Source organism: Eptesicus fuscus, chromosome 12 (genome assembly GCF_027574615.1).
Source record: "Eptesicus fuscus isolate TK198812 chromosome 12, DD_ASM_mEF_20220401, whole genome shotgun sequence".
NCBI lineage: Eukaryota > Metazoa > Chordata > Mammalia > Chiroptera > Vespertilionidae > Eptesicus > Eptesicus fuscus.
Genome location: NC_072484.1, coordinates 82,675,406 through 82,701,986, shown reverse-complemented (window position 1 = coordinate 82,701,986; position 26,581 = coordinate 82,675,406). Strand labels below are relative to the sequence as shown.

The following is a 26,581-nucleotide window of genomic DNA, read 5'->3' as shown; positions in this document are numbered from 1 at the left end:
GAATAAGAGGACTCCGAAAGACAACCTCTTCGGTTTATTACCCAAATCCCCAGGGGAACGAGTGCCTGGCTGGCTGATCTTGAGCATTTACCTTTAGGGTGACTAAATAAATGAAAATAAAAACGGTCACAAAACTAGCACAGCTTTCAAGATGCCGCAGTGTGAGTGTGGCAGCAAGTGTCACCCTAGACTGGGTCACACTGTCCGAGTTCACACCTCACTTGTCAACAAACATCCATTGAGGCGGGTTGGAGGCTATTGTATTGGACAGTGCAGCTCTGAGGTACTTGGTGACTTTCTAGTGACCAAATTCAAGGCCCACGCTTCCCTCTGAATCTCACTTTCTGTCCCTGGAGCATCCGTGTCCCTCTTCCAACCGCCATATCTTGTCCTGGCTGTTCTCTTTTGCTCCCATGACTTCAAATTCCTTCCATATGCCTAGGGCTCACAAATCTATTTCTTTCTCTCAGACTTCTTCCCTGGTTCCTGACCTAATTTCCCAATGCTTTCTGGATGTCTCCACAATAAATCAAAATAAGTCCCAAAATAAACTCATTTCTCCCCACTTTTCCGTGCTTCCTTTAAACAAACTAACCCCTCTCTATTTGTGGATTAAAAATGGGGAGGGGTCCTTCTGTAATCAGTCACTAAAACCTGTTGAGTCCATGCCAAACCATTTTCCTAAAGCATCTCCTTCTACAGTATCTCCACTGCTGACCCCATTACATATACAGAGCTGGGTCCAGTGCAAAATCTAGGGCCCCAGATGGCGGTGGGTGGAATCAATCTCTTTTCTCAGGGGCCTCTACCCCAACCCACAGGTGGATGGGCAACCCTAAGGGATTGCACTAAAGAGAAGCTGGGTACGTGCATTGGGGGTGATCAGGAGACTACTGATTGACCCCCAATGCACCATGGCACTGCCCACCCAGGGCAGTGATGGCCACTGCCTTACCACTGAGACGCTAAGGGGCAGGAACTTAACCCTAGCCCTCCCCGAGCCTTCCTTGGCCTCCTCTGTGGGTGGAGGACAATGCAGAATATGACCCCCACCAATATGATGGGGGTCAGGTAATGAGGAAAAGAGGGAGAAAATGGGCAGATCCTGAAGTGCTAGAGGCACAGCAGGTGTGTCTGAGAACCCACCCTGGGGGGGGGGGCAGTGGGCAGTGGGCCTGAGCAGGGGAAGAGGTTCGAACCCTTCCCACATGCTCCACTGACCCAGACTCTACTCACAACACACAAACTCCAAGACAAAAGGATCAAAAATATCAAGATGGTGCCCTCAGAGCATTAAACCCCACTCGTGGGGCTCTTCTGAGTGACGGACTCTGGGTGACTGCTCTGTCACTTGCCCTTGAAATCCCCCCTGGGCACGTGTCCTGGATCCTCACTCCTCACACACTCACGGCCACAGTCACAGTCACTGCCACAGTCTCAGTTCCCTTAGCTCTGTGTCCTTGCTGAACTACTCCGAGGAACTCGACCACTAGAAGTTCACGGGGCGGTACCGCCCCCCAAGTGGCACTTGAACATGTATGAGGTGTAATGTTCTCACAATGACTGGAGGGTGCTTGTGGAGTTTAATGGGCAGAGATAGGACATGCTAAGTGTTCTATCATGCCTGTAACAGTCTGCGCTAAGTGACAGTAGTGTCCCCGACAGAAACACTGCCTTGATGCTGCTGTGTCCTACAGCGCATGCTGTTCCTTCCTCCAGGATACCTGTTCCAGGCTCCCTGCGCCCTGGGACTCCTACCTGTTTATCCAGAGCCTTGTCTGGGCAGTCCCTGGAAGCAGAGCCCCTGGCTCCCCCGCCTGCCGTGGAGTCGCTGTTTCACTGCATGGCGGCCACTGGCTCCTGCCATCCCCTTCCCAGGGGCAATCTCTCCACGGGCCTCAGTCTGAAGGGAAAGGCATGGATCGGGAGCCAGCCATTCCTGGCTCTAGCTGTCCTTGCCACCCATGAGCTATGAGGACCTGGTAGTCATGTCTCCTCGCAGCCTCCCAGCTGCACAGTTCTCTTCCCTGAGTTCTGCCACCATCAGAAAGCCCTCAAGTGCTTCTCTAACAACAAGCCTTCAGGTGGCACCATCACCGTGATGGATAATGCCACATCCTGCCTTGGTTTCCTCTGTCTTTTTTTCCTGTCCAGCCTTGAACTGAAGATGTAACTTGTTTCCCTTTCCCCAGCCCATCTCTAGGAGGAGAAGGAAGATGGCAAAGAGATGAGGGCACAGATTAGCATTCCTCCCTTATTCTTTCCAGTCGTGGTAAAATATACATAACATAAATGTTACCATTTTCACTGTCATTAAGTGTGCCACAGTTCAGTGGCATTAAGTACATTCACGACATCGTACAACCATCGCCATTACCTGGTTCCAGAACTTATTCATCATCCCAAATAGAAATGCTGTGCCCATTAAACAGTACCTCCTCATTCTTCCTTCCCCGGCCCCTGGCAACCACCGTTCTACTTTCCGTCTGTACGAAGTTCTACCCAGGAGTCTTATATAAGTGGAATCCTACAGTACCTGTCTTTTTGTGCCTATATTTCACTTAGCATAATGTCTTCAAGGTCCATCCACGTTGTAGGCTCTGTCAGAATTTCCTTCTGTTTAAAGGCTGAATAGTCCATTGTACGTGTGACCACGTTTTATTCATCCATTCCTCTGTTGATGGACCCTTGGGTTTCCCACCTGTTCTTTCTGAAGAAAAGTGTTTCTGGGGAGCCCATTGAATCCAGGGAAGTTGAGAGAAGAGTAAGCATCAGATCTCCAAGTGTTTTTGTTTGTTTTGTTTTTTTATCTCTCAGGAGCCTCCACCTCTGGTGTGACAGAAGCCAGGGGGAATAAGGGGGACAGAGGGACAGAGGGATTGGTTTCAGGGGGCTCCAGAGTAAAGGATCATGGCCTCAGGATGCAAGAGGAGAAGGGGGTGGGTTTAGATGGGTGAGTGGAATGAGCACAGAACAAGGAAGAATGCTGTGGGCCCGACTCTCAGCTGAAGGAAGGAGGTTGAGAAAGGAGGTGAAATTTGTCAAGGAAAGTAAGTGGAGAGATGAGAAAGTGACTCTCTTGCTCTTGGTTATGAGAAGGAAGGGCAGGAGGGAAGGAGGACAAGGAAGGAAGAGAAGGAGGCCAAAGGAGTGAACGTGCATCGTGAGTGGTGAATGTGGATGCTGTGGAAGGAACCAGAGCACAGGAACTGAGAGGATGTGCATGGGAGGTGAGGACAGGACCAGTTACAGAATTCGCAGGACCCAGTGGAAAATGAAAATGCAGGGAAAATGCAGTTAAGGTACCGAAATGCAGAGCCTTTTTCTTTCCTCTGTGGTCTCTCTCAATGTATTTTTTAAAATTGCTATTTAATGTCATATAAGTCAAAATTTAAACATTAAATTATTAGCATGAATTTCGACATTCATCTTTCTATTGTGCCAGTTATATATTTAGTGTTTTTTATTGTGGTAAAATATACTAGTACATAACATAACATTTGCCATTTTAGCTATTTTGAAGAGTACAGTTTAGGGGCATTAAGTTCATGCACATTGTTCTATAACCCCCCCCCCCCCCCACCATCCACATGAACTCTATCCATCTTGTAGAAATAAGATTCTGTACCCATGGGAGTGGCAGCCACCACTCCACTTTCCAGAATTTCCCAACTCTGGGTGCCTCATTCATCCACCAATGGGCACCTAAGTTATTTCTACCTTTTGGCTATTGTGAATAAGCCAAGTTAGTTTTAAATGCAAATGTAAAAGCCATGAACTCATATGCAGAATCACCAGAATTACATAGTTTGTATTTCCTAGCTCATACATTTATGAGTATCTTATTCTTTCCACAACAGAGGACACCCTGGATGAAATGAAGTCAACTATCTTTATTTCACTTGACATGCACGCCTACTTCCATCTTCAGTTCACCGACAGGTAAGTGAGGAAGGGCTTAAAGGAAAAGGAAGTTGGGTTGCCCCGTCTTTTCCTCTCTCCTTATATCATCATTTTCAGCATAAGTGGTTGGCTAATACAGGGAAATAACATGAATTAAAAAAAAAAAGATATGACAGATTCCTCGGTCATTGAAGTGCCACTGTCATCTTTCTGCATTTAAAGCAAGTTCTGGTTTGAATGGGAAGAGTAGCCTCTCGGGCTGTCAGTATCTGCTCCCTCAGTCATAGCTGTGTGGACATGGAACGTGAGCACAGGGTTCCTGCAGGCCACGGTGCGTGGGAGTTCAGCCAGCCGCGAAGGGAGGACAAGGCAAGGAAGTCATGCAGCTGCATAGTAGCCCCCACCATATGGGAACGGGGCGGCAAAGAGCACAGGACATGGGTGTTCAAGCATAGCTCCTCTCTCCTGCCCATCCGCGTGGCCAGCATGGAGCAGAAGACTTCCACAGTTACACAGAAGAACTAAAAATCGATGGCTTCCAGGCCCATTCACTGTGAATGAGCCCCCCAAACCTCTGTGACCCCTGAGTTGATCAGGGCTTCGTACCTGAGCCCAGGAATGTCCAGGAAGGGGCCATGGCAGCCTTAAGGGCGGGTGCAGTTATAGTGAACGTTTTCTGTTTTTAAAAAGTGTATGTAATACGTTTTAGAAAGTTTTCCTTCAACGTGTATAATAATATGTATGTATTTTAAGTTCTGATGGCTGGAGGGTTAAGCTTTAAATTTCTAGAAAACCTGCTCTGTGGCATACCACATAAGTGAGACTCTATTGAAGCTTTGATGGCCTATAGAAAATGGTTAAGCTCTAGATAATTGCGGAGATAAGTACTCGGAGAGCATGGGCTGTGTCTCCTATTTCTTTTGCACAACTTGCTTAAGATATCGATGAGGTGGTAGGTAAATTCTTGTTGGAGGGCTGTGTATAGCTTGGGGAGGAATTTGAAATACAGTGAACCTGGTGGGTGGCCTCGCTCATCCGACCTACATTTAGAATTGGTTTTCTCTAAAATCTCACAGAAATGTTAACTAGATATCAAAACATTAAGAAGTATAGTTTGCTTTGTGTTTTTCCAAAAATTATCTATAATAAATTTTTATTAAATGTTCACTCTCAAAACCATGGTTGAATGAATGAATGAAAAAGGTGAAGTGGAGAGAGGAGATAGCAACTCTATCTACAATTAGGGTTTCGGTTTCTTCACCTTTAACACACATGTTTTAAACTATATGGTGTATTCCAAGTTAACATTCTATGCTTCAGAAAATATTTATAAATTCAATTAAAATCATCGCTGCTCGGTAAGAGGAAATTAAGTGCATTTATGTTACACGGCAATGCATTTACTACCAGGTATTAAACCAACAGTGTTGACAAAATAGAAGAGTAGATGACACATTCTTTCATTTAACTAAGAATTACTAAGTGCCTCGGTGTGCCAACATGCTGGGCACAGTGTGGGTTAAAGTAGGAGTTGCTATCCCTAACTTCAAGCTGTGAATGTGGAGACAAGTTGGAGACACATAAATAAAATGATTAAAAGGCATTATCAGACCCCATATCATCAAGAATAAGATTACTGGAAAGACTATGAGTGCCCAGAGAAGAAGTGGTCCCTCTGAGGGCCAAAGCAAGTGTTGAAGTTGCATAATTCCCATTTGTCTATAGCCAGGGTAGGTGCATCTGCTTCTTCACTCTATGGGAAGACTCATGGAGTCTTTTAACCAATCATTCATTCAGCAAAATATTTCTTGAGCACCTACTAAGTGCCAGACTTGAGCACCTACTAAGTACAAGGTACTGGAGATACAAAGATGAGCCAAAGATGTAATTTGATGGCTGGAGCCCTGTCACCAAATTGCTCATATGGTGATGGGGGCAGTCACGGTACTGGAGGGTAGTGCAGTGTGGCCATCTGGGTGAACAGGCACAGCCGCATGGTGCCTGGCACGGACCCACTGCAGCTGCCTTTCCTAACCGGTGATGGTAATCTTCCCATTGTGTCCTAATATGGCCTCAGCATCCTTCTAGACACAGCAGCCAGACAATTGCTATCCATCAATCAGACCTGGCACGGAAGATGGAACCTGTTTGCTTCCCAGGCACCCGTTTGCTACGGGAGCACAGAGAAGCAGTTGGCTGGCACTTTTTTGGTGGAATTTGGTAAGAAATCACGGAGTGGATACAAATGAAATGGACCTCAGAGGATTAAGTAGGTTAGAATTTGCCAGCTTCCTGTTCACTTCCTGCACTGTTGCTTATTGGTAACTTGGTGAAAAGATAACAGTACCTGGGAAACATGACTTTTTTAGGTAAGAGTGGACCCTATTTAGGGTCCCTCAGATCAGGACCCAGATGGGAGTAGCGGAGTCCTGGAAGGGATGGAGCCTTGAGGTGGGTAGTGAGGCTCAGCCAACCTGTTGGAGGAAGTCCAGGTCATTGGCCCAGCCCTGGGTTTTCTTTGGCAGAAGAATGTCCAGCCTCTTTATGTAGCTGGTGCCAAGCAGGCCAGGCGCGGTGAGCTCATGGCGTTCTCTGAGTCCTGGAGCTGAAGACTGAGGGTGGAGGGGAGTGGGAGGCTGGAGATAGCTCTAATGGCTTCAGGCTTGCAGCAGGCAGGGCGCTGGACCAATGGAGACAGGAAGTCTTCTGGGCCTTCAGACGTTGTGTCATACGATTGTTTATCTGGGAAGAGGAAGCTATGCAGGGAGCATTGGTGCCCCATCACCACCTTCTGAGAGGGAAATCCATGTGCTACCCTCCTCACCCACGTGCTGGTGGGACACACACACACACACACACACACACACACACACACACGTGCGCGCATGTCCCTCATCATCCACTCCATGCACGCAGGTGAGGTGAGATTGCCATGTTCAAAGAGAAAAAAGCAGAGCCCCAGAGCCCTGCCACCTACATTTCTACTCAGCTTTGGCTGCAAGGGACCCAGCTCTCCTGTCTCTCTTGGGCAAACTATGACTTGCCGAACCTCAGTTTCTCCATCTGTGCAATGAAGGAAGGAAAACTTCTTCAACCGACTACTTGAGAAAGTAGATGGAGAAGAGCTGTGAAGGACAGAACAGCTCCATCTATATGATGAGTAATTTTTGTCCTTAGCACAACCATGCAGGCTTGGAGCTATGGAGTCACAGCAGACTCCCTCTTGGAGGCTCCGAGTAAGAATCTGTTCCATGGCTCTCTCTCAGCTTCTGCGTTGCCAGCAATCCGTGGTGTTCCTTGGCTTTTAGATTAATCATTCCAATCTCTGTCTCCATCTTCTCATGTCGTTATCCTCTGTGCCTCTGTGTCCCCAAATTTTCCTCTTTTTAAAGGACACCACTCATTGAATTTAGGACCCACCCTAATCTAATAAGACCTTATCTTACCTTGATGACATCTGTAAAATTCCTATTTCCAAATAAGGCCACATTCACAGGTTTCAGTAGGACATGAATTTAAGGGGACACTCTTCAACCCAGTATACAGGGATTTGGTCAGCACTGAAAGAGATCACATCCTAGGAATGCAGCAATGACAGCCTACAGAGTGTCAGAGAAGACATGGGTGGCAAATGTACTGTTTTATGTTTACGCTCCATCATTCCACGTGGTAAATGGAACATGATCTGGAAATGAAGGCTTGTTCACGTTTCCCTGCATGCTCTGGGTAAGACTTAGATTTGTGCTCTCCATCAGCGAAGCACAGTTACAACTTTTGAGAGGCATTGTTCATCAACTGTGGGATGCATGATGCAACATCGTGAGTCAATGGTATTAAGGAACTGCAGAGGTAACAAGAGCTTATTGTTTCAAATACAAATAGGTTCTGAAGAGCCATGATATCGTGACTCATGCGATAATAGTTCTTCATCCACAGTTCTGGGCTCACTGCTCCCCAAACCTTTGGAATTTCTTAAGTGTTGACAGAGATAAAGGTGTCTTTGGTTATGTTAATAAAGGGACTTTTGGACCCCACCCAAGGATAGGGGCTGATTGCCAGAAGAACCCACCTTAAGGTTAGAGGTTTAGAACTTTCTGTCTCAAGGACCCCCTTCCCGGGAAGGGAAAGGGGCTAAAGTCTGAGTTCAATCACCAATGGCCAATGCCTTGGTCAATCATGACTACATACTGAAGCCTCCATAGAAACCCAAGAGAACTCTTTGCTGGTCATTTTTCCAAGATCTTTCTCATTGGGGAACCAGATCACTCCCAGGTGCGCCATGCGGGGCCCCAAGCTCCATAAGGACAGAAGCTCCTTCTTTCCGGACTTCTCCCTGTGTATCCCTTCATCTGGCTGTGGATTCATGTCCTTTGTAATACATCAGTAACCCAGTGAGTCATTCAGCAAATTAATCGAACCGGAGGAGGCAGTCGTGGGAACCTCTGATTTATAGCCAGTCCTTTAGAAGCACAGGTAACAGTTCGGGCTTGTGATTGGCAACTGGAGTGTGGTCTTGTAGGGCTGAACCCTTAGCCTGTGGAATCTGATGCTGTCTTCGGGTAGACAGTGTCAGAATTGAGTTGAATTCTTGCACACGCAGCTGGAGTCCACAAATTGCTTGTTGGTGTGGGGAAGCCTCCACACACGTTAGAATTGGGTTCAAGAACCCTTTCCCACTGGCTTTGTGAGTAATAACGATGTTGCTACCTTTTCTCAAGATGGGAGATTTAACTAAGAACGGTGCATTTGACAGTAGTTAACAACAAAGAAATGAAAAGATGGTTTTGGGACTTGAACAGGAAGAGATGGTACCTGGACATTCTGAAGAATCTTTAGGTGCACTGATGAAACAATAAATAAATGTGTAAATACCTCTTTTCTACCCGCTATTCTATAGCTTCACCTTTGAGTCACTATTCTTCACATGGCCGTGGATTTTGTAATGCATTTAAAATTCAATTGTTTATGTAGACAGGCACTCAGAATGTGCCCTGCACCTTCTGAATAAAAGCAGTCCTCTCCTTCCACACAGACTCCGAGGAGAGAAGGGCTCTCGATTTAATTACATCCTAGGTAAATGCACTGCTCTGACCTGGTGCTTGGCTCACTAAGGGCATAGTGGCAGTGCAGTATGTGTGTGTGTGTTGGGGGGTGGGTGTAGGGATGGGGTTGTGGGGCAAGGAGACAATCTAAACTCAGGAAGAGGGGGAAAGAAGGAAAGGAAGTAATACTATGGCATTTTGCAAATTCTGAGGTAACTAGCAAGCTGATTTTTTGATCCTCATAGATGTAGACTGAGTCATGGAGAATTATCCCTGGAAGGTGTGCGGGAGAAGTGTGCACGTGTGTACACTTAATTCAACAATTACACTCTGAGCGGCAGGAAGAATGCATAGGTGCTGCAGCAGCACAGACTGCTGGAGATCTCGAAGGAGGCTGGGCTTATCTGGGGACCTCGCCTGCCCTGGCTTGCTCAGCTGTTCAGCCATGCTTGAGGTGCCAATGGCCATCATCGAACAGCCCCGTTGGTGACCACTCGATGAATCCAGAATATTACTTTAGATGGCTTCACTGACAGAGGCTTGGGAGATGTATGCTTCGAGGCAGAAAGGGGTTCGGGGTTGGTTCTCCTGTGGAGAATCACATCAAAGGGTAGATGGACAAAGTGTGGGGCAAGGACTCCTGAAGGCTGGGGGACCAGGTTAGCAATGGGATGCACCCTCAAGGGACCCACTGTGTCGGGTTGACCCCCGGTTGCTCTCTGCTGGAATATGGGGAAGTCCTATCTTGTGCACATCTTCAAGTTGTCCAGACTTACCTTTTAATTCCCTTGAGTTACTGCCGCCCTTTATTACCCAGGAGAGCCTTTGCAGGCCCTGGTGTGGCAAATGAAACAACAAGTAGGTCTGAGGGGCCTGGCCTGCCCCCACCAGCTTTTCCCTGGGGCTGTTGTGGGGGATGCAGCATCCTCTCAAGGGAGATGGTCACTGGAGTTTTGGGTCAGGACCTGAAGGGCAAGGTTGACTGTGGCCCAGCTGGGAGCAGCGGGAGGCACACTAGACTCTGAGGAAGAACTTCCGGCGGAATAAAAGTAGAACTTCCGTATCCTCAGTATTTTCTGGGGGAAGCTGGCCCCTGGAAGGCCTGGTGGTTGTGTACTTAGATTACACATGTACATTTAAAAATCAAGACTTAACACTGGTTATATTTGGTGGGTTATTACAGACAGTTTAAACTTTTTTTTCTGTTTTCTTTGGCCCTGCTAAAGAAAAAGTTACTGTGACATTTTTAAAAATGGCAAGGAAGACTTTGTTTAAGTCTACTGCAAAAGGGGGATTGCGGTGGAGGAGAGAGAGCAACAAGGAGAAGTGAGGATTTGTAGCCCAGGAAGTATGGGGGTCTGTGGATGGAAATTACTAAGAGGAGACATCAGGGGTAGGTGGATTCTTGCTAAATTGACCTAATAGGATTCTTGCTAAAGGCAGGCCATGGTCAGATAACAAGGGTGGGGGATGAGGAATTTGATCAGCTATCAGGGAGGGGGCAGTTTCTCAATAAACGGACATAGCAGGATTCTGGCTACAACCAGACTAGGCAGAAACAGGCAGGATCCAAGGGCCAGGCTAAGCCAAAAAAGAGGGCTCCGAGGAGCTGGTCTGAAGTTTGGTCAAGAAGAGAATCTTCGTTAACCCATAAGGACCGTAACGGTATAGCCATTTAAGATAAGAAATGGAAATTGATAGAAATTTCTTTTTAATAATAAAAATATCTTCCCAAGAGGTATGGCAAATAAATGCAATGTGCAATCTTGGATTGGATCTCGAGCAGAATTTATTTTTTTCATTTTTGCCATTAGTGAGGCAATTGGAAAAATCTAAATATGGTTTAGATTGGATAACAGCATTGATGGCAATTTCCCGATTTTAATGACTATGGAAGAGAATGTCCTTGTTAAAAACACTGAATAATTTTTCAGTAAAGGAGCACCACGCCTTCAGTTTACTCTCAAATGTTTAGGAAAAAATAATGTCTATGAAGAGAGACAGCAGGACAAAGCGCCCCGGGGAACTGCTGCATTTGGGGAATCTGTGGGAAGGTATATGGGAGTTCTTTATACTATCCTTGTAACTTTTATAAAAATCTGAAATTATTTCAAAAGAAAAACTTTTTTAAAAAGAGAGAAAGCCTCATCTAAGCTTGAAGGACCGTGTCAAATGCCACCTTTCCCAGTAAGTTGCTTTCAGCTGAGTCAGCACCTCACCCAACCTGCCTTGTGGTAACGTGGACCCTTTTCTTGACATGCTCTTCAGCCTTCATTTCCTCAGAGCCTCTTCTTTCTTTCTCCTCTAGAGGCAGCACCACAGGATGGGTCCCCAGGCAGCCTCTGTACTTCCCAGCTGTGGGACCTCTGTCATTGCCACTGCTATTGGTACTGGATATCTCATCCACAAAATGATCTTTACAAAATGTATTGCACACAGTTGTCATGTGGCACTCAGAACAATGCATGCCATGAGTTCCAATTCTGGAAGGAACTCTGTAAATGTTAATTCCTTTCTCTTCCCTTTTCTTGACTCAGCCTCTCACCACCCTTGGGTCATAGGTAAATGTTTGGATCCAATTGTGTGATAATTTCTGTAAAATTCGTGCCAACAACTGATATTAGCAATTTATAGTTTTACACATTAACCCCTTCATGAATGTAACACTTGCCCACACCTTTTCTTATCTGGTTACCCTAGTAGCCTGTGGAGTAGAAAAGGTCCCATTATTGCCTCTTTTATATGTATTTGGAAACTGAGGCACTGAGGAGATGAATGACATACTTTTCTAATTTATATGGCTGATACTAGTAAGTAGTAGACTCTGGCAGGAGCCAGAAAATCTCATTATTTGTGGCAAAAAAAAAAATTTTTTTTATAGATGCTCCTTGACTTACAATGGGGTTATGCCTTGATAACCCCATTGTAGGTTGAAAATGCATTTAATACACCTACTGAACATCATAGCTTAACCTAGCCTACCTAGAACATGCTCAGGAATACATTAGGCTACAGTTGGACAGAATAATCTCTCTGCTTCTGTTCAGCATCATAAGGAAGTATCATACCACATATCACTAGCCTAGGAAAAGATAAAAATTCAAAATAAGATTTCTACTGAATGCTTATCACTTTCGCATGATTTTAAACGAAAAAAATGAAGTTGAACCATTGTAAGTCGGGTTCTGTGCAGTGGCACCTCCATACAAACAAGCAAATTGCAAACGCGTCTTAACAAAATTCACGAGGTCTCTGTTCTCATGTGTTACCACTGACTCCTCCAACCTAAAGTGACGTTTTGTTCATTCCGTTTATTAATCTTTTAATGAGCACCTACTAGGTGCTAAGCATATATCTAAAGGACACTAAAGGATGGGTAAGAAGTTTGAAGTCCTGTGGGGGGTGGGCAGAACTGAGCAAAAATTATAAATGCAATATTAATAGCTGCTGTCATTAAAATATTAACGGTGCAGACCGTTCTCCTTCTAATTGCTCTTAAATGTATAAAAGCTTTGCGTGTGGCGATTAGGTTCTGTAGCCCTGAAGCTCACTGTCTGGAACATGGGACACTCCTCTTATCGCTCACGGCATGGAAAGGCATTCAGTGACGTGCAGCTATGGAACGTCTGCTCTGAGCCAACTGTACCTAAAGAAGGAAGGAGAACCTTTCTGCCCTAAAGGCATTTTGAATTTAGAACCCACATCCCTCTTTTCTCACCCCCAGAGCTGCATTCCTCGTGTCTGCAGTGTCTGGCTATTCCAGGGGTGGGGTCCTCCAAGAACTCCTTAAACGCACCCCGTGCTCTGGCTTAGAAGCTTGACCACGTGGACAGGGTCAGCTGTACTCCAAATGACTGAAGACCCTTGAATGAAAGGAAACGAGACAGACAACCTAATTTAGCAGCGAGACAGACAACCTAATTTGGAGGCCAATGGCTTCCAGGGCTGCTAAGAGCAAGGATATTATTTTGCCACTGGAAGCTCTAGCAACTTGGAAGACTTGACATCCCGAATCTGAAGACCTCTTGGTTTCCGGGACAGACTTCTCTAGACTTCCATGCTCTGTTGAATGGGTTGGATAGGTAGTTGTTCGGTTGAAGGATTGACATTTATTTACTAGGAAAAGCCAGGCCTCTCTGGCAAATGAAGCACGACTCACACAGCCCTTTGTTCCAGATGCCCCCTTCACGTGTGTCTGGCTTTGTGTTGCACATCTTATTCCGAGTGGTTTTCCTCGTCTTCACCACTCCCAGTAGATGGTGCCTTGTAGTGGTGCAATTATTACAGGAATGAATGAAATGATTAAAAAATACAAACATCCCTCTGAGCAACCCTGGGAAGAAGTGCCAAGCAAAAGGTCTACAGATTTCTTTTAATGAGTTTTGTAAAGGAGGCCATCGACTATCTCAGATTAAAAGACACGCCTCGGACATCAGCAGCCCCACTGCGTTTTTATTAGTCTGTAGCCAGAATGGGGCCAGGAAGGAGGGATTCGCTTTCTCGCCTGTCCTGGGCGTCTCTCTGCTCAGGTTAGGGCAGGCCCTGGAGGAGTTTGCGGACTGCACATTTCCTGTGTCTGAGGGAGGGGGCCCGGAGAGCCTCGCTGACAGCCAGGGACAGTCGTCGTGCTAAGAAGGGCAAAAGTTCCGTGTGTGTCTGGGAGCGCACAGGTAGAAGGATAAACCAGCTCCTGAGTGCCCGCGCCCGCTGGTGGCCAGAACGTCTGCCCCAGCGTTGTCTCGCTCACGAAGATCCATCCATCCATCCCCCTCCCTCCATCCCCCAGGTGGAGAAAATCCTCCTTTTCCCTCGGAAGGGCCTTTGACGCCGTCCTCCCACCCGGACTCTTCAGCCTAAATTGTCCGCGGGGACCGGGCTGGGCGATAAGGGGCGGAGCCAAACCCTCCCAGGGCCCGCCCCTTGGCTGCGTGGCTGGGGGATTGGATGCTTCGGAAGGCCGCCTTCAGGGCTGTCCGGGGGTGGACGGGAGGTCCGGGCGCAGGTGCGGGGTGCGGGCGACTCCCACCTGCGAAGTTGTGGGGGGGGGACCCTGCGTCCGAGTGACCTCCAAGGCGGGGTTGCCCGCAGGAATTTGGGGCGCCCTAGAGTGCCGCCAGCCCGTGGTTTCTCGCGGCGGAGAGGGATCTTTCTGAGCTCGCGGGAATTCCGACAGCATTTGGGAAACTTCTCCCCCCTACTCCTTGCTTCCTACTTTCGCGTGGAAAAGCAGTTGCTGGGTTGTTTGAGTTTTACAATCGGACTCTGTAAAAATAGCCGTGCGCTCTCGGCCTCCCCGCTGCCCCCGGCCGGGTGTGAGCCTAAAAATACCCGGCGGTTTGGAGCCTGTGCTCCGGGTGCCGGCGGGTCCGGCCGGGCCGCAGAGGGCGTCTGGAGACCAGAGAAACGGAGGCCGCCCGGCCCCTCGCCTGGGCCAGGGCTGTCCCTTTAAATCCTGGAGGAGGCAAAGAGAAAAAAGGAAAGAAAGAAAAAAGACGCGGAGCCCTGAGCGACTGGTGGCTCTGCCTGGCCCCCCACTCCGCCCCCGCGCCGCGTCCAGCCAGCAGCCCGCCGCCTCCGCGGGTCTGGGGAGCCCCCCGCAGCGCCGCCCACCGCCACAGTTCCTGTCAAAATAGCAATTCAGCGGAGCCCAGGAGGTGGAGCCGCAGCAAGTGCATGTGTGGCGGGCGAGGAGGGAGCGCAGGGGAAGGGGCGGGCGCGAGGGAGAGGCGACCACAGACATCCGGGCCCTTAAGCCCAGTGCGCCCCCCGAGCGGGTGGCGCGGGCAGCGGGGACGCCCGGCGCGGGGCGCGGGGCTGACAGCAGCGGCGGAGGCGGGGCCCCAGGAGGGCGGGGGCTCGGCGCGGGGAGGGAGGAGCTGCCCGGGAGCCGCTCGGTTCCACACCCGCCGGCGCAGCCCCGCCACGAGACTCTGACAGCCGCGGGCCCGCGCTGCTCCCCGGCGCACCGGGACGGACCGGCCGCGGCAGCGGCGGCGACGGAGGACGCGAGGACCGCGGCCCAGCGCCAAGTGCGGGAGGCGCGCGGTGGCTCTGGCGGCGCGCAGAGGTGAGTTGGCTTCGGGCACCGGCTGCGAGGGCTGCGGTCTCCCTCGCACCTGAGCTGCCGAGGCGGGTCGGGGGTCGCAGGGCTCCAGGAAGGTAGCTGCGCGTCGCCAACGCCGGAAAGCGATGTCGGGGGCTGTTGCTAGGAGGCCGGCTGATCGCGCGCCCAGGGCACCGGCGGGGGCAGGGGCGCCCCGGCGCGCCGGGCAGGAGGCTGGGGGCTGTGGTGGCTATTCAGGGGCTCCGTGTGGCAGCCATGCCACGGGAGGAGGCGGGAGGAAGGAGAGCGGGAGGAGGGGAGAGCCAGCGGAGAGCGAGCCAGAGCGCGGGCGCCGCGCCTCCTGGCTGGCACCGCGGCCCGGAGCGAAGTGGCGCGCGGGGCTGGAAGGGAACTTCTGCGGGCGCGTGCGGCCCCGGCGGGGCGGCGCCTCCTGGCCCGGGCCGGGCGGGCCCGTCGGCAGCCACAGGTGGTTTCTGCCGAAAGTTTTACCACGCATCTGTCCGGAAGGCGCGGGAGCATTTTGGAGAGGGACGATTTCCCGAGACGCCGGCACCCGCACCTCATATTGTCTTGTCTTCAAGATTAGAAAAGGAGCGGGAAGTCTGGGATCCCGCATCCCACGATGTGGCTCAAGGGCTTCCTGGCGGTCCGGCCCAGAGGTGACGCCCTGCGGGACCCTAAGACCCAGGCTGCTGTCCAGGTGGGAAGTTGCGGGAAATGGGCGCACGCACACGGCTCCTGCATGCCCGGGGAGAGAGGAGTCGAGGCCAACCTGTGGTCCGCTCAGGACAGCGCGGGGTCTCTTCCTTCCGAGGGACCGCGCGAGCGTCCTCGCTCGGGGTGTGCGCATCTCCTGCTCCTTTGAAAGCGAATCGTCTCTGGCCGCTGTGCTGCTTTGTTATTCGGGCTGGCTGTCTGATTTCATTCGGAGCGGGGCCAGGGGGAGCCCCAGGGAAGCAGAGCGGCGGCGGCATCTCTCACAGCCGCGTAGGATGGTACCCAAGCCTGGGCGGCGAGGGGCCAGGGCCGAGGGGAGCCTGTGATCGGTGGTGTGTGCTGCCTGCCCGCGGAGCTTCGCCAGGCTAGTCACCAGGCTGGGGCTGGGTTTTCTGGGGCACCTGGGACGGAAAGAAGAGGGAGGAGGGCGGGAAGGGAAGACCCCCAGAAGCGGAAGATATGCTGTGGTCAGCTCAGAGAGAGAGGTTCAGAGAAGTCCTGTGGTTTGGCCCCGTTCCTCTTTGGCCGCGTTGACGAATCCAGGGTGGGGAGGTTAGAGCCACCCCGGTAGGTCCGTCCTGGGCTGAAAGAAATCATTTTCTCCGAAGTGGGTCTGATACCCAGTTGTTGCAAGTTGGCACAGAACTCCCGAGAGCTGGAAACAGCCCCTCATTCTGGCTGGTGCTGCTCCCACTCCCTGCTCCCCCGCCCCCCAGCCCAACAAGTACCTGAGCAGCAGTGTGTCCTTTCTTTAAAGAAGGCCACAGGGGTCTGAAGCTGAAAGAGAACCTAGGAATGGGGAGAGCTCATTTTACAGATGAGCAAACTCCAGGCCCAAGGAAGGAAAGCAACTGGTCACAGTGTGAGAGGCCCAGGGAGACTAGAATTGACACCAGCCTCCCAGTCAGGGTGGGGAGAGCTCCCTCACCAAGGCCCAAGGGCCTGAGGTCAGAAATGCCACCCCCTCCCCCAGACTCATCAAGGGCTTGTTATATGGTACTTTCTATGACCATGGGTGCCAGCAAGTGGGGTGTATTTCCAGTCTTCTGCCCTTGACTTATAAAAATCAGGACTGACGGTCACTGCAGATTCCAGTCGGACACTATCCCAACTTTTCCTGCTCCCTCCTCACCCCAAACTCCTCACACTCCTTTTGTAACATAATGTGGCTTGATTAGCCAAGATGGCTTTGCAGCTCATCTCATTCTGAAGCACCCACTTTCCGTAGCATGCCAGCACTCTGTTTTCCTGGTAATTAGGTTTTACAGATATTTTTGAAAGAGAGCCCAAATTCTAGATCAATTACACTTGGACACAAATGCTGTGCTGTTGTGGATACCAAATGAGAAAGATGAGCAATTATCTGAGAGTTTTGGAATACATGTTGTTATGAGTATTTGACACAGCTATTAAGACATCAGTGAGTGGGTTTTCAGCAAATGTTTTTTACGCTGCATTTTATTGAGCAAACAAAGTGTCTTAATGAAAAAGACCTGGGAGTTGGCCACTTACATTTTAACCATGTGTTTCTTACTAGTGTGTATAGGTGGGAAAGATTTGAATAATAAGCAGAAGGATTGTTGATTCTAGGGCAATGCTTATTCTTCAGTCTCTAATGTCATGCACAGCCCAGCGGGATCATATTAAATTAAAAAAAAGTTGGGGTGCGATGTGTGTCAGTCTGTATTAGTCAGAAATGACTTGCGAGAGGGGATATTTTGTTAAGTCTTCCTGCTTTCAAGGACATGCAGTATCAAGAATCCAAGGGTGATGCAGTGTTGCTGAGTGTAATTCTGCTTTCATGAACAGATAAGAATCCGTGTCCCTGTAGTTGTGCTTGGGGCTCCCATAAAAGAAACCAAGACCTGGTGTCATAGAGATAGCCCATGTGACATTTTGACAGTGCCTTTCACTTTCGATGCATGCCAGTCTCCTCCGCGGTTCACAGCTCAGCTATTTGCCCATCTTACAGATGGGGAAACTGAGGCAGGGAGAGGGAGAGTGTATAATTTCTATAATGTCATTCAGTTCAGGGCAGCTTGGGGTGTCCGGGTTGACCAGGGAGTAAGCGGGCTCCTGGAAATATTGCGCCTTTCAGCACGGCAGTAACCAGGGGGTGTAGAGGTGTGGCGGGCTTGCAGTTACACTTCATGGGAGGCCACGCACTCCAATGGGGGCCTGAAGAACTTTGTTCCCCCCGCCCCCTGCTGTGGGTGAGTAGTGCTCCTCCCTCTCACTGCAGGCTGTGGGAACTTGGGCGAGGAGGGACCAGCTGGCTGAGGCTGGGGCGGGGGTGTGGGATCTGCGCCTGTGTAGGGCTGAAGGAGTGCAGGCTATTTATAACCCCTCCTCCCCTCCGGGGAAACAGCCACTCAAAGGTCTGGGTCCATCCTTGGTGCTGATTTCTCCCCAGGATGCCGGGCCCCGCTGGGGAAAACCTGCCATCCAAGTGCATGGAGGGTATTGGGGTGACAGGTGTGGAGGGTCCTGCAGGGCTCCTGGAACTTCCGCTGCACTGGTGGACTTAGGATTCGAGGATTTCCTAGAGCTAGTGTGTGCACTTTTCTCAGGCACTGACCCGCCCCTCCTCCCCATTTGCACATAGCGAGGGACACCCCAGAATCTCACAGAGCAGAACTTAAGAACCTGCGGAAGGGGGGATCATCGCTGTTCTGAATAATGACAACAATGATTTTTATGCAGGAGGAGATTCTGAAAGCGACATGCTGGGGGGTTCCTCTGACGCGGCGTGGCATTTCTGTGGGTGCGGGTTGAGGTTTGAGGCCTGCACGCAGAGCTCTTTCCCTCCTTCCCCACACCTGCCCTGGACTAGTCCCTGTGGGCCCCTGTGGGCCCCTTACCCCCCACCTTTCAGACCAACACCAAAGTCCTCCTTTGTCTTTGAATAAATAGCACCTCCCACCCCTCCGGTTGAGACTGGGCATAGTTTCTCTCTGGGTTGGTGGTGGTGGTGGCAGGGGGGGGGGGGGCCAGAGGAAGCAGGCAAGGCACTGAGCTTGTCTCTCTGTGAGCTCCTTGGAGAGAAGTAATCCACTGATCAGAACCATTCCAGAAGCTCACAGCAGGTCTTACCAGGGAGAGAAGACGTAAGCGGGCAGCCCTTCATGGGGAGGTGGGCGCTGGGCAGCTCCTGGGGAGCCTGGCACAGGCTTTGCCTGTAGGCGCTTTTAAGGGCAGGGCTTGTGTGTTGCTCGCTGTCACACCCTCAGCACCCAGCACAAGGCCGGGACATGGGAAATGTTTGCTGAGTAAGTGCCGAGGGCTGAGAACAGGTGGGTGGGTAGATAGCAGTCAGGTTCGTTTCATCGTTGCCATCAGCTGCGCTCCTTGGCACTGGGAAGGGGGTGTCTGGAGGGCAAGGACATAGAAGGGGATTGTGGGTGAGAGGAGATGGGATTCCATAGGCATTGTGAGAGCCCTGGGACAAGCGGATTGGCCCCTCCACACCGCTAGAGATGCAGGGAGCACTCAGCCATCCATCCAGCGGGCAGGGATGACGCTCTTCCCTATGGGCTGTCCCTGCACAGTCCGGCCTCACAGAGCAGCCAGAGCGCGTTTGCTGTAGGAAGGCAGGCAGGCCCTTCCTTTGCGTACCCTCCTGTGGACACTCTGGGACTGGCCCCTGCCTGCCTCTCTGACCCCCTTACACTCCTGTCTGTGCTCCCCCAGCTCAGATCCTTTTGTTCTTTGAACACACCAAGCTCATGTACTTCCCTTTGGCTGTCCGTGTGCGGCGTGCCCTTCCCTCAGCTCTTCCCTGCTGGCTCCTCCTTGTCTTCTAGGTCTCAACTGGAACAGCGCCCTGCAGTCTACTCTTCGTAGCACCCAACTCCATCTGGGGGAAAGCCTTGATTCTGTTTCTGTTTATGACTTGTGTCTTCCACTAGAATGTACGCTCCATGAGTCGATCTAGAACAGTGCCTGGCATGCAGCACTGCCCGAGGAAATAGTTGGTGAGTGAATATGCCAATGAGTGCTGGGGGTGGGAGGGGGGGTGGGGGGGGGGGGAGAGATGAAAATGAGTCAGCCAGGGACCCTGTTCTCAGATTTCTTCAGTCTAGAGGCAGGAACAAAGCCTGTTCATACACACTCCGATATGTGGCGGGGAGGGAAGGTGGCACTCAAAAGGTACAGCCCAGGAGAGGCCCGGGCAAGCGGCGTTGGCCCAGATTCAACAAGGCTGGCGGCTTAGGCAGAGGGGTCTTCTTTCAGGTGTGATATTAGGAGCTGGGCGCTCTGGCAGCTGACCCACCTCCGGGACTGGTTTCCCTAGTGTGTTTGCTTGGCCTCTCTCTCTCTCTCTCTCTCTCTCTCTCTCTTCTCTCTCTCTCTCTCTCTGTTTATTTACTTCTTTGGTGGGCAAGAGTTCCAAGCAGAATGCCATCCTTGGAGAGTCAGGAATGTTGTGTTTTTCCACCAGCTCCATTCATTCGCAGCCTCCTCAGCACAGCTGTGGACAGCTGGCTGCCAGCATGGATGCAGGGAGGGTTTCTCTCCAGGGCCAAGGGGCACACTCAGCCCTGCAGGAATGGGGAATTTCATTTGTGTTTCACACCCTGCTGGTTTCCAAACCCCACTGAAATGGTGCCTGTAAAAACAGATTCATGAGGAAATTAAAAAACTATTAGCATTTAGTTTACTGCTTTTTTTTTTTATTGTAAAAGCAATCAGAGTCATGATAGAAAATTTGGAAAATATGGAAAGGTGTAAAATTAAAACAAAAAAACAGCTGCAACATCCCAATTTTGGTGTACTTCCTTTCAGTCTTTTTTTTTTTTCTGTATCCACCAACACATATATACACGTGCATATACACACATGTATAGACATGCACACTCATGTAACTATAATTAGGCTTACACATCATTTTCTAAAACTTTAAAAACCTGTACCATCTTTTAATAATAAACAAAAAGGGTTTTTTTCTCTTGGGAGTCTGAGACATTCTTACCATGAATCATTGATATTTGGAAGAAAATGTATTTTCCACATCTCGCCAGCCGAGATTTCAGCCAGCCTTACCTTCTGTAGTTTGAATTAGGAAAACAGCCCTCCCCGCCCCCAGCACATCAGGATGTGCTCAGCATCGTACTTGTCACTCCTCACCTCTCCATCATGGGTATATGGTACTGCAAGCTGTCCCCTCCCTGAGCGTTCTGTCACACTTACCAGTGACATAATAATGTTCTTTAGAAACATATTTTAATGGATGTGTAGTGTTCCTTTAAACAATGTATCATACTTCAATCGTTACTAAAAAACAAAACCCTAGGGCCCATTAACCAATTATTCCTTGACCCAAAAATAAGAGCAGCAGGAGAGTCTCCAGAAATGTGGATTCATGTTCAGGGCATCACTGTTTGGGTACATCCTTGGCTCCTTCAGGAGACCAGGGACTCAGTGGCTGTCACTTCTGTGTCCAGGGTTTAAAAGAATGCCTGATGCTGATGAGTGAAATACAGAATCCTTCCCATGGGAGGTGAGACCCTGATTGAACCCTGTGATGTGAAGGCCTCTTTTGGGAGTGTGTTTGGCTGGGGAGGGGGCATGGGCCCCTGGGGGTGAAGGGACAGATCATCACATCCTGGGAAGCAGAGCGGGAAAGGGGTGGCATGGAAAGCAGTTCTCTGACTCAGCAGTTGAATTGTTTTTGGTGGAGGTGAAATGTTGGTGGGGTCCTGATATAGGCACTAGAGGCTACCCAGGCAGGAGGAGTGGGCCCTGGGAAGCCTTGGGGTTAAGAGAGAAGAAAACAGGTTGCCAGCCCAGCAGGAGCGGGTGCAGCCCAGCCAGGAAATGGCAAGAGACGGAGACCCTTCAAACTAGTAGCTTCTAGGATTCCAGAACCCAGTCCTGGGGAAGATGGGTCCTTGGGGATCACAGGGCCCCAGCCTGCTTCCAGGCAGATATCATCCCCATTCTGCAGATTAGGAAACTGAGGCATCGGACAGTCAAGGGATGTGGAAGAGCATGCGTTTGAGAGCTGATCAGACCTGATTCCTATGGCATGGCCACTTTTTTGGGGGTCACTTTGGGCATGTTACTCAACCTCTTCAAGCTTCAGTTTCGTCATCTAGAAAATGGTGAACACCAACTTCACAGGGTGGTTGGGAAAATGAAATGCATGTGATATTATACACAAAGCACCCAGCACAGATCCTGGCAATGAGGGGTCCCTCTCGGCAAGCCACGTCATTCCTGTGTTTTGTGAATTTCTATTCCTGGCCTGAAGAGAGAGGGGAGAGAACACCAAGGATAAAAGGGGAAGAAGAAAAGGGCTGTAGGAACCTGATTTGTCCTCGCCCAGTGATAGGTGAATTGCATATTCCTGAGGAAGCCATTCCACTTTTATGGGCCTCAGTTTCCTGTCTGCAAGATGAGGCTGGATCATCTCTGAGAGCTATTCTGGCTCTGGCATTCGCCAATTCCTGAGTTAAAGACGTGGAAACCAAATCCAGCCACTTCCTAAGTTTGGAGCGGGTGGAGGTGGGGCTGGAGAGAAAGTGTGGGCAGCAGGGGGGACTGCTGGGCCCCACGCGTGGAAGCTGCTCTTTGGAAAGTTCTGTCGGTACAACTTCGAGAGACGTGCACGCTTCTCTAAGAATGGACGGTACCCGTCACCCCGTGAAGTTGCCTTTATTGAAGAGTACATTTGGGGAGTGAGGGAGGCAGACATTAACTATTATTTTTAAAAAGTGACATATTTTCATTGTTTTTAAATCCTGGAACTTCCGCTTGTTCCTGGGTCATCCCAGATGGCTGTGAATGGGAGCCATGAGAGAGGGGAGGGGCTCTCAGGAAATATTAGAACAAAAAAGGAAATATTTCAGCCCTGTCATCAGTGGGCACTTGGCCTGTCCAGAGAGGATGTGGGGAGAGGGAGGGAAGAGCAGCAGGTGTGTTTGGAGGGAAGGGTGTGTCCGCCAATGTATTTTAAGCTCCTGAAGTCAGAGGCTCTGGTTTTATTGCACTCTGGTGAGGAGGGATTTGAGGCTTTTTATCTTCTTGCCACAGACTTCTGGGGAAGGGGGGAAGGAAGGAAACACTCCTTTTTAAGGAGTGTCTTCTTTTTAAATTAGATTGTCACTAAGTAACTAGCTGTGTCTCTACCTGTGGACTGTCACTTTAAAATATATATATACATATTATTGATTTCAGAGAGGAAGGGAGAGGGAGAGAGAGATAGAAACATCAATGGTGAGAGAGAACCATTGATCGGCTGCCTCCTGCATGACCCACACTGGGGTTCAAGCCTGCAACGGGGATTCGAACCATGACCTCCTGGTTCATAGGTTGGCGCTCAACCACTGAGCCACGCCCGGCGGGCCGAGGACTGCCACCTGTATACAGGGAAGAGCCTGGTCCAAACACTCCCATTCATGAATGAAGAGACTGAGGGTCAGAGAGGCCCCACCACACGCTAACATCCCCCAGGACGGCAGCGAGGAGCCAGGAGCTGAAACCAGGGCCCACCGCGCTGCTGCAGTGTCCTCTCTGCTGCGTAGGGGCCTCCTTGCTGTTCGTCTCCTACACAGTTAACAGATGACTCAGCCCAGCTGCCTTGAACCATTTTTTGAAGGAGGATTTCTTTTTGTGTTTTCTGAAACTAGATTTTTATTACTTTTCCACACATTGTTTGCTTTGAATTTTTAATTTAATTTTTCCCGAATAGGTCAATACTTACATGGTTTAAAATTCAAAAGGTACAAAAGGGTATTCACGGCGAAACTACTTTCTGTCACCCCATCTCTTAGTTCCCTTCCCCCCGAGGCGACCACTGTTCCTGGTCCCTTCAGTTTAATGTGCAGGAACATATGTATGTGTGCACACATACATGTGCATGCGTATTGTTAATTTTTTTATCCACATGGAAGCATATAATACATATTACATTTCACTTTACATTTTATACCAAAAATATATATCTTGGATTTACCTGACTATCTGACAATAAGGAATATCATACCTTTTTGCTTGTTTGTGTTGGCTGCATGGATTCTATCGTATGGCTATACCTTGACGTATCTAAGCAGCCCCTTATAGAGGGATATTTTGATTGTTTCCAGTCTTTTGTTTAAACAACACCCTTGGTTTTTTTTCCAGTGATTTTTTTTTTTTTAATGAAAGCAGTCCTTGAGTTTTTTGAACACAGGCAAATTGATAGCATTCTACTAAGCTTGCTGATTTTTTTGCTTGCAAGATGCTTCAAAGAATAAAATTACTTAATTATTTAAGGATTAATACTAGGAGAAACAATTTTTGCATTGAACTCCCTGGAAAATGAATCATATAGTTGACATTCATTTATTAAACCAGTGTTTCTTGAGTTGCTAATATGTGCTGGGCACTGGGCGCTGGGCTAGGTGGTGGGGGTGGGGAGACCAAAGAAGAAAGGGCGTGCAGGATGGTGCTCACGTTCTGGGCTCGGAGTGGAGGCTGGAGGGTGACTTTCATAGGAGAAGACAACAGTTACAGTAGCAGTGGGGGCAGCTTTGATGAAGGGACATAAACATCACAGAGGGAGTGTTGGTCCTCTGACTTGGGGGTGGGGTGCAAGGTGTCCGGGAGGGCGCTCTAGGCTGACTGGCATGTGTGAGTAGCAAGGTTTATTGACCACAGCTTGCAACACCATGGCCTTGAGCCCTCTCAGCTCCCTCTCTCAGTCACTGCCTATCTGCAAGGTCCTCCAAGGGCAGGGTCTGGGACCCAGGCTCCGTCAGGCAGACTCTGCAGGTCCTCGGTGTGTCCTGCTGACCTTGAGGGCCTTGGAGCTCCTCTTTATCCCAGAGAAATGGGCCTGACTCTCGTCTGGAGAACAAGGCTCTCCCTTGGGCCAATCCCTTCTCAGCAAATGGGCGGTGATGGGTGAGCAGCCCTGTGGACAGAGGGGTTGTGGTCAGTGGGGAGAAATCGACCCCACGGTGTTGAAGGAGGCCCCCTTGAGCTGCCTGAACTAGAGAGTCCTGGGCTTCCCCTGTGTATGCACATCCATGTTCCCCTCCTGAATTGGGGGGAGTGGGCACCTTCTTAGAAATGCTGGCCCCTGCCCTGGCAGCCTGCCCTATTGGGGCTCAGAATGCTGTCCTGAAGCAGCCACAGGCTGAGTGTGGACCATCATCAGCGTGTTTGCAGGCAACAAGCCACAGCTGCCGAAGAGTTGCAGATGGACCCTAGAAACTACTGTCACAAAGAATCGTTGCTGCTTTTGTGTGTGTGTGTGTGTGTGTGTGTGTGTGTGTGTGTGTGTGTGTGTAGGGAGGGAGCTGGGATCCCACCAGAGGGCACAAGGTGCGTGGAGCTCCCACTGTGATTGCAGCGCTGAGCCAAGTTCTGCAGGTGATCAGAGGAAGCCCGAGTCATGGTCTTGACCTCGGGGATCTGAAAGTCTGGTTGGGAAGAAGATGATGCTCATAACACATACACCAGCCTTATCCCAAAGGTCTGGGGGATGTAGTATAGGGCCGTAAGAAGAAAAGAGAGGTTGTGTACCCGGAGTTAGCATGATGGGGGACTGCAGGCGAACCTCAGGAAGAGCACATGGGAGGAGTCCTGACAGCAGTTCAGCAACTGCTACATGGCAGGCCCCGCTCGGTGTGATGCACCCACTAATGCTCACAGCAGCTTTCAATGAGAAGTTATTATTCCCAGTTAACCGATGAAGAACTGAGGCTTGGCATGTTTAGGTTAACTTGCTTAAGGAGACGCGGCTGCCAGGAGGTGGCAGGGTCCAGATGCCAGGGCCCATAGTCTCTCCACCTCACCTGACACGACAGTGGACAGTGAGGCTCCTGGAGATCATTCGGGGAGAGAGGACCCGCCTGTCATGTTCAGGAAGCAGTATCCCCTGAGCAGAAAGGCTCGTGTGGGAGCAAGAGGGAACACATTGGGTTCAGGGGGAATGGACTGGAGAATTAATTGCAGCAAACGTTCCTCACCTCTATCCAGTTCCCTTCTGGTGTGCCTGGGTTAGCTCAGTTCTGGTGTGTTTCAGAGGATGTCATCATGTCGATTTTAGCCTTAAACAGTAAGAATTTAGAAAGAGCTAAACCACTTGATACCAATGATTACAACTATGTATTTTAGTCAGAACCAAACTGGGGTGATTTTTATTCATTGCCCCATATCTCTTTCCTGTGGCATTTTAGGAAATTGCTTTTGGAGCCACTTAAAGCATTGTCGTAAAAATGCAACTACCAGCACAAAGGATTATCACGGCACTAAAATCAGGTATTAAGATGTCTCAGAGGTGTGCATTCATCTTTGTTCCTTTTTAAAATTAAATTTATTGGGGTAACATTAGTTAATAACATTACTATATACATTTCAGGTGTACAACTTTGTAATACAACATCAGTATACTCTATTGTACCTAGTCCTTTCATCACCATGTATTTGACCCTCTTTGCCCTCTTCATCCTCCCCCCTATACCCCCCTCCCAACAACCCTCCTTCTGGATGGTTCTGTATTTCAACTTCTATGAGAGCCACATGGCTTGCTCATGATCTCATGGTTCATGGGCAAGGGTGAGAATTCTTCCTTCATTATACCACCCTCTGTATGGTGTGGGCCAAGTCATACGTGTTGTCCGGGGTGGTGAGTGGACAGGAACAGAGAAAAGGGTTTGAGGGCTTAGTAAGCCCTGTGCCATGGTTAGGCTGGGAGATGTGCCCAACAGAACCAAGGACCCCACTCCAAGGCCTGAGTTTGCATAAGGGAATTCATATCCATCTCTGTAATCTCAGGGTTTCACTGTCCTCGTACAAACTTACAAATAAATGCAAGCCGCTTGAACAGAAAAGCCCACCTGTTATTTTTCTGTCTGTAGCCCTTGGG

General features: G+C 49.8%; 1 protein-coding gene across 2 annotated transcripts in view; it reads left to right on the top strand.

The window, feature by feature from the left end:
• The first annotated feature begins 14,874 nt into the window (after nucleotides 1-14,874).
• The window catches only part of ZBTB7C (zinc finger and BTB domain containing 7C), a 284,091-nt gene continuing 272,384 nt past the window's right edge, over nucleotides 14,875-26,581 (top strand). For both annotated transcript variants that reach the window (XR_008557778.1, XM_028155623.2), the window contains exon 1: nucleotides 14,875-15,012. The gene's annotated coding sequence lies outside the window, so the exon portion shown is untranslated. The remainder of the gene's footprint in view (nucleotides 15,013-26,581) is intronic.